Here is a 12234-nt window from a genome sequence, read left to right on the forward strand (position 1 = left end):
GACCTGGTCTCTACCACCCACCTTGCTTATGGGAAACAGAAGTGAGAGAGAGGCTTTGCTCCTACGGGGGACAAATGGGGGCATCGAGGCTGGGCCCCCAGCCGCAAGTTGCCCGATGCTGATGCCTGAAGCTGGGGTCTTTCACTTCCGGGGGAGGGGGGGGGGGAGAGAGAGAGAGAGCTATTGTGCAGGGCTGATGTCACGGGGATGCCCACCCGTGTTTCCCACAGTGGGACCCAGCAGGGAGGGAAGAACAAAGTCCCACCTGGGCCAAGAGGTGGGGAGGCCAGCAGGGCGTCAGAGTGGTCTGTAACATTGGATAGCTCGGGGGCGCCTGGTCGACTCAGTCGGTGAAGTGTCCGACTTCAGCTCAGGTCATGATCTCACGGTTCACCAGTTCGAGCCCTGCATCCCGCTCTGTGCTGACAGCTCGGAGCCTGGGGCCTGCTTCGGATGCTGTGTCTCCCTCTCTCTCTGCCCCTCCCCCGTTCAGGCTCTCTCTCTCTCTCTCTCTGTCTCTCTCAAAATTAAATACACATTTAAAAAAAAACATTGGCGATTTTGTTCCACGTGGCCTTTGTTTTGCATTGGTTTGAACTCTTGAGACTATGACTTCAAATAGTATTTATCTCGCTCACCGGCCCTGTTGGCGCCTCTGATCCTGGCCTGGTGATAAGCGCCAAGGTTGCTCAGTCCCCCGCCTGGCCCACGGTAAGTCCTCCAGGACCGTGGCCGTCACTGTAGCTAACATTTTCTGAGAGCCACGTGCCACACTCAACGGCGGGATCTCATGTGACCTGGAGCGCTGGTGATTATTCACTCTTGTTGAATATTCAGCCTGGTGCCCTGGGACCTGGGGCCTTGGTGGACCCACCTACACGCCCCCCCCCCCCCCCCCCGGTATTTTTATCAATCCCGATTGGTGGACGGGAGGGCGGGACAGAAGGAGCATCCTGACCCTGGGGTGCAGTTGGCCTGAGCTGGAAATCCCACCTCTTCGCCCCCATCCTGCCTGCCCCTCCTGCCCCCCGCCACCCACAGTTTCCCGAGCCATGAGGAGCATGCTCCCTGGGAGGAGGTGCTGGGAGGCTGGGGGTGCAGAGGGGGACACAGAGCCCCTTGAATTTGCCCCCACCGTTCCCCGGTCACCCCAGTGGCAGGAAGGGTGGGGTGGGGGGAGGCCAAGGTCACCATGCCCCTCCCCCAGCCTGGCTCTAATTAGCCGTGAAATGAATTAAACATGAGGCCGGGGGTCTGGGGGTGTTATGAAATCGAGGGGCGGGGGTGAGAGAGAGAGAGAGAGAGAGACAGGAGGACCTAAGCCTTCCCACCTGCATTTTGGATCTTTCGTGGCCAGAGAAAGCCTGGGGGGTTGGCCGGCTGTCCCTCAGGGGTCACCTTGCCCCGCTTGGCACCGTTTAATTCCCTTGCCCCAAGGAAATGGTGAGATTTCCCCCCCAACCCCACCCCGGCAGCCAGCTGACCAGAAACAGGCCCAGAGAGGGAGGTGGAGAAGAGACAGGGGAGGGGGCGGAGCCTCGGTGTCCCCGTGGGTCCCACCCTCCTCCCCCCTTCTTGCCCCCCCACCCCCCCACCCCCGCTCCTCCTCCCATAACACTATTGCTGCCTTTGTAACCTCGCCCTTCCAGATCCACTCCCCCTCTGACAATGGCACTATCTCCATCTCCACCCTGAGGACCGGCCGTGTGACCTCAGCAAGGCCGGTTTGCCTCTCAGCGCCTCAGTTTCCCCATCTGCACAACGGGGGAGGGGCCGTGGACCCAGGAGGCGACTCCTGTCACCAGCGTCAGAGTTGAGTCACCAGGCCTTGTCCCCCGCCCCCCACCCCCCTGGTGTGTGACTTAGGTCGTCGGTTCTCCCCCAGCCTCAGTGTCATGCCCTGTAAGATGGAGAGATAACGGTGCTTGAAGGAGGGAGACGAAGGACAAGCGGGGGGCCCCTCTCCCCACAGACTCCAAGAGCCACGGGTGCCCCCCTCCCCCACTACTGATATCCTACCCGCCCGAGGGGTCAGGCTGGGCGGAAGACAGGGTGCCCACGGTGGGGTGGGTGAAGCCTCAGTGTGGGGTTCACAAAGAAAGCCTCCTGCAGGCAGACTTGTGCCCTGAGTTTTGAAGACCGAGGAGGATGCACACGCCATCAGGAAAGGCATTCCTTGTGGAGGGAATGGCCGAGGCGAATGCTTGGAGGCAGAAAGAGAAAAAAAAAAGTCACAAATTCTGGTCTCAGCTGGAACCCAGAGTGCCTCCCTCTGGACAGAGCAGCCTGGTGGGGCTTTGCAGGACAAGATCTCAAGTCAGAACCCACCCTGATGCAGACAGCGGGGCTCAGGAACGCAGATCCTAGAGTCCGAGAAGCACTTGCAAAGTGGGGGGTCATGAGAGCTGGCACCCCCAGAGCTACTGTTAGGACAAGAAGAGCTGAGCCAACTGTGCAAACACTCAGCGCATACTCAAGTACTCACAGGGCGGCTGCTGTTACTACGGTTCCAACCAGGACCACGCAGATCATTTTTTAACAGTTATATATTCATTTCAATGTATATCCTCCCAAATTTATGGACACCATCTACTCCGCTCAAAAAAATATATATCTGGGTTTCCACGGTAGGATATAAAGGTGCATTTTTAAAATCAATATATTTTGTTGGAAAAGAATGGGGAGGAGGTTTGGGGGGGGGCGGGAAATGATGGAGCGAAGGAGGGAAGCCCGGAGTCTGGGAAAGACTCGGGTAATAGATTTCTCAGCCTGCTCCTGGGCCCCGTAATTAATCCTGAGGGGCTCATTAAGTTCCGGCTTCCGCTCCAGCCACTCAGCGGCCTCCCTCCCGGTCTCCCCTCTCCCCCAGGGAGGCCCAGCCTGGCCTGCCCCTGCCAGGGCCTCTCTCCTGCGGTGCTGCTGGGCCCCCAGATCCCTGGGCTTAATCATGGAGAATTAAGGTTCAATCAGAAGCCTTTACGGCCGCGGGGAGGGGAGGCTGTGCGAGGAGGGGAGGCTGCGCAGAGGCAGGGCCTCCCAGGTGCCGCAGAACCCGGAATAGGGCGAGGCAAGCGAGGCAGGGTGGAGCCGGTGCGGGGTGAGTGCCTGTCAATACTTAGCACTTTGATACTTTGTTCATTGTAGATGTTTTTGCTTTCATTGGGAGTAGTTTTTACTTTTTATCTCTTCATTGTGCTTTTTATATGTGCTATCAAAATAGTACTTATCCAGACGGCTGACTTTGGCGTCACCTCTTAACTTGTGCTCTGGAGAGTCCGTGGTGCCTCTCTGGCCTCACCGTATCCGGGTCCTGATAGCTGCGGGGAGGCTGGAGCTCCTAAGTAAGCATCCTGAGGCCAGAAGCTGTCAGAGGACGGATGGTCTATTACTGGACTGATTTATTTATTTATTTTTTTAACTTTTTAAATCTTTATTTATTTATTTTTAAATGTTTTTATTTTTTTTTTTTATTTTTGAAGGAGAGAGAGAGCATGAGCGGGGAAGGAGCAGAGAGAGAGGGAGACACAGAATTTGAAGCAGGCTCCAGGCTCTAAGCTGTCAGCACAGAGCCCGACGCGGGGCTCGAACTCACGCACCGTGAGATCACGACCCGGGCTGAAGTCAGCCACTTAACCAACTGAGCCACCCAGGGGCCCCTGGACTGATTTTATAGCTGGGAAAAAGGCCCAGAAGGGCAAGTCACGGGCCTCGGGTCACTTGCTAAAAGAACGCAGAGGCGGGATTTGAACCCTCGACGGCCTTCCGGGGCTCCCACCTTCTTTGGGATAAAAGCCCGAATCCTGTGGCCCCCAGGGCCCCCGCAGGACCTACCTCCAAGGGCAACGAGATCAAAGGAGGTCGGGGACCTGACTCGGGTGCTTACGGCCGCCCCCTAGTGGCTGCTTCCGGGAAGAGGACCCCACCTTGTACGGGTGGGGGAGGAGGGAACCCGAGCAGAGGGGACCGCGCTGGTCCACGCAGGCGATGGAACCGCACTCCCTGATCCCATACTGTCCAGTGTGGGAGCCACTGGCCTTTCAAATGTGACTAGTGCAAATCGACATGTTCTCCAAGCACAAAACACACATCAGGTGCTAAAGACTTGGTGGGAAAAGAATGTTAAGATAGGTCATTAACAATTGTTTATATCGATTGCATGTTAAACTGACGTTTTGGCTGTATTGAGTTAAAGAAAACAGATCAAAATTGGGGCGCCCGGGTGGCTCAGTCAGTTAAGCGTCCGACTTGGGCTTAGGTCATGATCTCACGGTCTGTGAGTTCGAGCCCCACGTCGGGCTCTGTGCTGACAGCTCAGGGCCTGGAGCCCGCTTCCGATTCTGTGTCTCCCTCTTTCTCTGGCCCTCCCCCCTCTCAAAAGTAAATAATAAAATTTTTTTTAAAAAAGATATCAAAATTCATTTCACCTATTTCTTTTCACTTCTCCCTCTTTCTCTGGCCCTCCCCCCTCTCAAAAGTAAATAATAAAATTTTTTTTTTAAAAAGATATCAAAATTCATTTCACCTGTTTCTTTTCACTTTTTTTTTCCTCTTGTGGCTACCGGAAAGTTTAAAAACATTTGTTGTGGTTTATTGATTTTTGAGAGACAACAGAGAGAAAGCATGAGCGGGAGAGGGGCAGAGAGAGAGGGAGACACAGAATCCCAAGCAGGCTCCAAGCTGTCACCACAGAGCCCGACGCAGGGCTCGAACCCTGAACCGTGAGATCATGACCTGAGCCGCAGCCGGACCCTCAACCGACTGAGCCACCCAGGCGCCCCTACCAGAAAGCTTTAAATTACATCCGTGGCTTCCATGATCTTTCTACCATTTAAATGCCTTTCTATTAGGCATTTATTCTAATGCAGGGGCCTTTTCACTCACTGCCCACCAGGGGACGCTGTGTCCTTGCAGTGGGGTGGGGCAATCTGGAATCTAAAGGAAAAGGAAGTAGTAACTCAGACAGTTGCTCCTTTGTGGTTGTTGCCTTGGATCAGTTCTTACAACCCAGATCTATGTTCGCCATCTGCCATGGCTCACCATCTAAGGGGGCGCAGAGCCACCTGTGGGTAAGGATTCTGCCTCCCACCCTGACTCCGGTTTATTCGGCCAGGGTCAGGGGGAAGAATTAGGCCTCCAGAGTCAACTCACAGATCCTGTAGCATTTATTGTAGAACCACTGCGTGCTCCGCTCTGTTAAGGTGATTCCTGCAACGAATCCTAAGCAAACTGAGGTTCAGAGAGGGAAAGCGGGTTGCCCAAAACAGCCCCGCAGAGCCAGGCTTTGCACCCAGCTCCTTCTGGCCCCAGTGTCTTCCGGGCCTCTCCCCTCAGCCAGCTGCCTCTCAACCTCTTAGAAACTCCTGAGAAATGTTGGGCAGGCATGATGGCGAGGGCACACTATCTGTCCACATCGGGCCAGCTCAGCGGGGCGGTCAGTAATTAATTCTGAATTGTTCCCATTTATCACAGTGGCAGGAGCCGGAGCGCATGGAATCCTAATCCCAAGCCTCTGTGCCCCTTGGCCAGCTGGAGCCGGACACAGTGCTGTCGGCAGGGGTCCCTCACTGAGCCTGGGAAGGGAGGGTGTTCCCGGCTCCCCACTCCCTTACTAAATGCTGTGAAATCCAGCCGTGACCAGATGAGACCCCATCCCAGCCTTTGCAGCATCACAGGCTCGTGGGAAAAATACATACTGCATAAGTAATAATGTAAATAATTAATGCGACAAAGGAAAGAAACAGGATGGTGTGAGAATGCGAAACTGGGGGGACGTGACTTGTTTAGGGCCTCCTCAAGGAAGTGACATTGAGCCTGCAAGTCGGAAGATGAAAGGCGGTGAGAGGGGGGCTGCGTACACAGGAACAGCACATGCAAAGGCCCTGTGGCTAGGAAGAGTTTCTCCCACGTGGGACCCAGCAACAGCAAGAGGCTGAGTGGGTCTGGAGGTCAGAGCACAGGGGTGAGGTCAGTGCCAAGTCGGGAGCCCTGTAGAGCCAGGTCTGGAGCCCTCAGGGTGAGGCCAGCAGCCTGCAGTGGGTACCAGGGGCCATCAGGAGAAGGGACAGGCAAGTTTCTCTCACATTCTTGGGGGCTGGCAGTAAGGCTGCTTCCACGCCAGGTGAGTCAGATGGTAGGCTGGGCAGCTGAGTCTGCTATTGTTTTGTTTCTTCTTACAACTGTTTCCCCCTTGGAGGATCCTTTCAAGCCCGGTTGGGGGTGGGGGTGAGTCAGGATTTCTCTGCCAACAAACAGCCGATACCACAGGAGCAGCTCCTGGCCCAGGCACTCCTTCCCCGGGCAGGTGGGGAAACAGGCCCGGAGTAGGCCAAGGATCCCCAAGGTCTTTCGGTGGAGGACCGTGGGCTTAGCCCAGAGGTGGGGGGTTCTGGGGTCCCAGGAGCGGACTCCTCCCCGTAGCTTCGTGGGTCTTCTGCTGGCCCTGCAGTCTCATGAGAGCCAACAGGTGGTGTTTGGGCCACCACGCCGTCCCCAGCGTGCTGACGATCGGAGGTGTTCAGTCAGTGACTGCGTTCACCAGCCCAACAGCTTTGGAAAACGCCCCCGAGGTCATGCTCAGGGCATGAGGGAGGTTCCTTTCGGATAGGGGGCGTGAGAGACAGAGAGAGATAAGCAGCCAGAGATGTGGGGAGAAAGAGAGGCAGAGAGACAAAGATAGAGACGAACGGAGAGACCCAGATAGAGATCTTGGAGGGAGGCAGAGATAAAGAGACACAGTGGGGGGGAAAAAAAGAGAAAAGAGAAAAAGAAAAAAAGAGAAAAAAAAAAAGAGAAAAAAGCAGTGAAATGAGACACAGAGACGGATGGATGGATGGATGGAAAGTGTGTGTGTGTATCAGGACCACCACTCACCTGAATAGGAGACATTGTGTGAATTGTAAAAAAGTATCCCCTTCCTGGGGCCCTCTCACCCCTCAGCTGGGTGCTTTTGTGCAGTGAACAACCTGTCCCGCCGTCTGTGGCAGCTGGAGCAGGGTCTGTCTTGGTCTCTCTAGCAGCCAGCACGGGGCCAGGCCCACGGAGTACGCTCAGTACGTGCCCGGTGAACAAAGGAACAGACTCAGCGAATGCCAAGACCTGGCTGGGCGTCGCGGAGGGAGTGGGGCCGAGAACCAGCTCCGGGAGTCTGCGCGCCAGCAGCTTCTGGCTGGGCAACTGATGCCTCCTCTGGGAACCGCCTGGATTTACTTGCCGCCCCGGAACCCACTTCCCGGCCTGGAACTCTGGGAGCACAAACCAAGCGGGCAGCCAGGGTGGGGAGGTGGCCCCGCCCCGGGACGCGCTGGGCCCCCTGCGGGAGGCGGTGGCTGCCAAGTCTCACTCGAAACTCCTTGCCGCCCAGACTTGCTCCTGGGGTGGAGCCGGGAGCCTGAGAGGCCCCGGAGCGGGGGTGGGGGGGAGGGACCAGGCCTCCCCTCTTTTCACAGCCCAGAGAGGGGTGACCCGGGCGACCTGGTTGGGGTCAGCCAGAATAGGAGTCGAGGGAAAAGGTGTTCCTGGGGAGGGCAGAGCTTGCACGGTCCTGGAGGGGAGGCCGAGACAGGCACTCCCGGGCAGAAGCCCCAAGACCAAGTTAGGGGACTTGAACTTGACCTTGTTTTCACGTGATCTTTTATTCATACACACGCCAAGAGGGCCCTTCTCTGCCCGGTCCCAACCTGCTGATGTGATCCCGGGGCCCCAGGCAGGATCTGTCAGGCTGGGAGGAGGGAGACACCCCCTAGTTCCACGCACGAAGCCCAGCCCAGTGGGATTGGAGGCTGCAGGACCCGGAGGCCGACCGGGAGCACGGCAGAGCGCGCACAGCGGTGGGGCATTCGCGCGAGGACCTTGAGCGTGTAGGAGCGTGCCAGGTGGAACAGACCAGAAAGGGCATTCTGGGCACAGAGTGTGCACATGCAAAGGTCTGGAGCCGCGTCATTCCCAGGCAGGTGCCAGAGCTGCGCCCGAGTGGGCAGTGACCCTACAGGCCTCAAGGGGTCAGGGCTGGACCAGAGAGAGACCTAGGGTAACAGAGGCCCAGAGGGAAACAGAGACTCTTCGTGGAGGATCAGAAATGACCGCACCAACAAGGGGGCGCTGTAGCTGGGCTTTGCAGGATGACTAGGAGTTTGCCAAACAGAGAAGGCAGGGCATGCCAGCTGGAGGGGGGCGGAATTCAAAGGCCATGCTGACGGAGTGAGGACCCGAGGGGTAGAATCGGGCGGTGCCAGGTTTCTCCAGATCCAAGGTCGCGGTGGCCACTCAAGGGCAAACCACACCGTAGGATGATTTCACGGAGCTCTGCCAGCCTTGCCAGGCCTGGAGCCTCCTCAGAGTCCTGCCGGCTCCAGCCACTGTCCCCTCTCCTTCCTGGGTCACAGGCTCTGTCCATTTTAGTCCGTGACGACATGCGGTGGGGGCACCGCTTTCTGCATGTGGCTCTGGGACCTCAGGCCGGGCTTGTGCCTCCCTGCAGCTCCGCTTCCCCATCTGGAACACGGGCACACGGGGAGCTGCTTCTGTGGCTCTCTGCGTTCGCCTCAGGACTGGGAGGCATCCAACAACCCAAGTGACGAAGGAAGAAAAGTGGGAACAGGAAGAAAGGGAAGGAGGGGGAGAGAGGGGAGACGGGAGGGGAGGAAGGGAGGAAGGGGGAAGGGAGAGGCTTTGAACCCCTCCCCCAGGCGACCGGCCACGGCCAGGTCCAGCATTACTATCTCAGAACACGCCTGAGCTGTCGAGGCTTAAGAAATGGGTGGTGATTTGCATGTGATTTGCATAGTGTTTGTTAAATGTCAAAACGGCCTGAAACGCTCCCTCCACCCCCCCCCACCCCCACCCCCGCCGCTTCCGCCGCCGCCCCCACCTTCAGTCAAGAAGCAGGAAACCCTCCCCTTCCTCCATCAGGGACCTCCGCCTGGGCTGGGACCCCTCCGTTCAGGGGCTGCTGGGGCAGCCGCCCCGAGAAGGATGACCTCGGACACCCCATCTGTAAAACGGGCCATAATCCCAGCCGCCACCACGCGGTGGTCCGTGTCCAGTAAGTCAAGGCCGGCCGAGGATGGGGCACCGACTGGGGCACGCAGTGGGGGCCGAGGAGTGGAGCTGGGTGGTCCCCAAGAGCCCCCTCCCTTCCTGTCCAGCTGGGGCCCAGCCTTCTACCCAGAGGGTCCCGTCCCCAGAGTTCCCACACCACGTCGCCTGGAATGCCCCCGTGATCACCACCTGTGCCTCATGGCTCTACGCGGCCCAGCACCCCCCAACCCCACCCATTCAACCAGGCCCCTTCAGACCCAACGGGGAGACCCCGTGTAAGGGACAAGGCAGTGGGATTCAGGGGAAGGAGGACACCGCCGAGGGAGTGGGCACCATTGCGGGGGTGAGAGGGCTGGGGTCCCCCCAGTCTCCACCAGTAGCCATTTGAGATTTCACCAGTAACTGGCTGCACCCTCGGGCCCCCACGCAAAGGCTGTTCGCAGTACAGGGGGCTTGGGGTGGGCCCCAAGGAGGACAAAGTGCTCACTGACTGGTGAGAAGGGAATCCGAGAAGACGTCCCGGAGGAGGCTGCAATCTCAGGTGAGCTGGAGTGGCCGAGAGGAGCACGAAAGGTGCTTCAGGCAGGGGGCACAGCTTGGGCAAAGGTGTGGCCGAGAGAACGTCCAAGGTGAAGGGATGACGTCCTCGCGCGCCTCGCCTCTCCCCTCTGTGCGTCTCTTCGGATCATACCCTCTGGCTGCACACGGGAGCCTTCCAAGATGGCACCGGGGGTCCCACTGCAGACTGCACACTGGAGGCCCCCAGCGGGGAGCCATGGCCTCGGGGTCACACAGGCTCCTCCCCGCTGCCTGGGCTGGAGTAGCAACATCCCAGGTGGGCGTCAGGGACGGGGCTCCCCCTGGGTGTGATCAGGTGTGTCTGGGGCAGCAGGCATCAGCTGGTCAGGCCGGGACGTCACAGCCCGGAACTTGCAACAGCAGCACGGAGGGAACAGAACAATTTCAATCCAGGCCCGTGGAAAGGTGAAACACCAGCTGTCTGGCCAGTTTTCCTTCTTCCCTTTCTCTAACATTCCTCGACTTGGCGGGTGACGCATGTAGCCATCTCCTTCTTCCCGCTGGCCCCGGTGCCTACTGGGAGGCGGGGAAACAGGCATGGCAGGAGCCTGGCTGTTTGGAGCCCCCTGGTGACCGTCTCAGGAATTGCAGGCAAAGTGCAATTCAACCGACCCTCTCCACCAGACCCCACTCTTGCCTCCTAAGAAGCCCAGCGTGGAGTGCTTTGCCCGAGGTCACACAGCAAGTCAGGGCAACATCATTCCTGCTAGCTAGGGGCAACAGATGTTGGTCTACCGGTAAGTGAGAGAGTAAGGCCCACGTCCTTACCCAGGGGGCAAAAATCATGAGGGTGTGCCGTGGGGTGATAGTCAACAGAAGTGAGTCTCTTCTCTCTGGGCCTCAGTTTCCACATCTGTGGTCTCTACACTCTACAGTGTCCTTTCTGTACTAGGGACAGAGGCATCTGGCCGGCTTAGTCGGTACAGAGACTCTTAATCTCAGAGTTGTGAGTTTGAGTCCCACATGGGGTGTAGAGGTTACTTAAGAAAAAAAAAATCTTTTGGACGCCTGGGCGGCTCGGTCAGTTAAGCGGCTGACTCTTGGTTTGGCTCAGGTCACGATCTCACGGTTTTGTGAGTTCGAGCCCCGCATCCGGCTCCGTGCTGACAGCGTGGAGCCTGCTAGGGATTCTCTCTCTCCCTCTTTCTCTGCCCCTCATGCTGTCTCTCTCAAAATAAAAGCAAACTTAAATAAATAAAAAAGCAAATCAATCTTTTTTTAAAAAAGAAACAGTACTGGAGATTTACCCAGAGTGAAGTCGGGGCTCCTGCCCCAGCCTGCTCCCTCAGCCGTCACCTCCAGTCCCCTTGGTCACGCCTCCACCTCCGCCAACTACCTGAAAGACGGGGACAGGAAGACACATGTGGCAGGCCAGATGCAGCCCTCATCTTGGCACTCACGGCCGTGATCTGCTCAACGTCCCGCCAACGCATCTTCAAGCACCCGCCCAGGACTCACCTCCCCCCCCCCACTTCCAGGCACTGCCAGGGCTCCGGGAAGATGTGCTAAGCAGCCCCTGAACAAATATTTGTTGAGGACCTACTATGTGCCGGGCACTGAACTGGGAACACGGCAGAGAGCAGGAGGGACAATAGAGTGTTCATCGAGTTTACAGCCTGGGGGAGGAGATGAGGTGAAAAAACTGATGCAACGTAAAGACGTCAGCTGCTGATAAGTGCTAGGGAGAGAGACAGAGCAGGGGTGGGGGGGTGGGCCCTATCAGCGGGATGCAATTTTAAACCGGGTCATCAGGGAAGACTGAACTGTGACGATACCCGAACTAAGGCCTGAAAGCACTGAGTAAGGGAGGCGGGCAGGTGGAAAGCATTCCAGGTGGATGGAACAGCCAGTGCAAAGGCCCGGAGGCAGGACCCTGCCTAGAGTGTTGGAAAAACAGTGAGTTGGCTCTCTCGTAGTTCAGTCTCCACCACTGCTTACCTGGACCTCTGCCCTGGTCCCCAGGTTTCTGCCCTCAACCCCCCCCCCCCCACCCAGTCTGTCCTCCCTGCAGTGGACACCAGAGGGCGCCTGAGTAGAGCCTCCTTTCCTCTGCCCACCGCCCTCCAGGGTTCCCATCTCCCTCACGGTAAAAACCCAAGTCCTCCATGAGGTCCCCCAAGGTCCTCCATGATCTGCCTCCACCCCTCCATGGCCACCCCTCCTCCCTCTCTCCCCCTCGCTCACTCTGCTTCAGTCACATAGGCCTCCTCGCTGTTCCTCCAACACACCAAGCCTGGTCCTGCCCCAGAGCCTTTGCACGAACTGTGCCCTCTGCCCAAACTTTTCTTTGCCTGCATATCCACTTGATTCCCTCCCTCACCTCCATCAAGACTTTACTCAAACTGTCACCTCCTCGGTGAAGCTGTCCCTACAACCCTGTTTAAAATGACAACCCACAGGGGGCACCTGGGTGGCTCCGTTGGTTAGGCACCAGACTTCAGCTCAGGTCACGGTCTCACAGTTCGTGGGTTTGAGCCCCACACGGAGCTCTGCACTGAGAGTGTGGAGCCTGCTTGGGATTCTCTCTTTCCCTCGCTCTCTGCCCCCCCCCCCCACCTGCACTTTCTCTTTCTCTCTGTCTCAAAAATAAATACACTTAAAAAATAAAATAAAAAAATA

General features: G+C 57.5%; 1 long non-coding RNA gene across 1 annotated transcript; it reads right to left on the minus strand.

The window, feature by feature from the left end:
- Nucleotides 1-7612: 7612 nt before the first annotated feature.
- On the minus strand, nt 7613-11753 carry LOC121021342 (uncharacterized). Its single transcript, XR_005786509.1, has 3 exons — nt 11159-11753; nt 10863-10951; nt 7613-9965 (listed from the first exon to the last, which is right to left on the minus strand). It is a non-coding gene; the product is annotated as an uncharacterized LOC121021342 (long non-coding RNA).
- Nucleotides 11754-12234: the final 481 nt, after the last annotated feature.

Source organism: Herpailurus yagouaroundi, unplaced genomic scaffold (assembly GCF_014898765.1).
Source record: "Herpailurus yagouaroundi ecotype Mexico unplaced genomic scaffold, PumYag 295, whole genome shotgun sequence".
Taxonomy (NCBI): domain Eukaryota; kingdom Metazoa; phylum Chordata; class Mammalia; order Carnivora; family Felidae; genus Herpailurus; species Herpailurus yagouaroundi.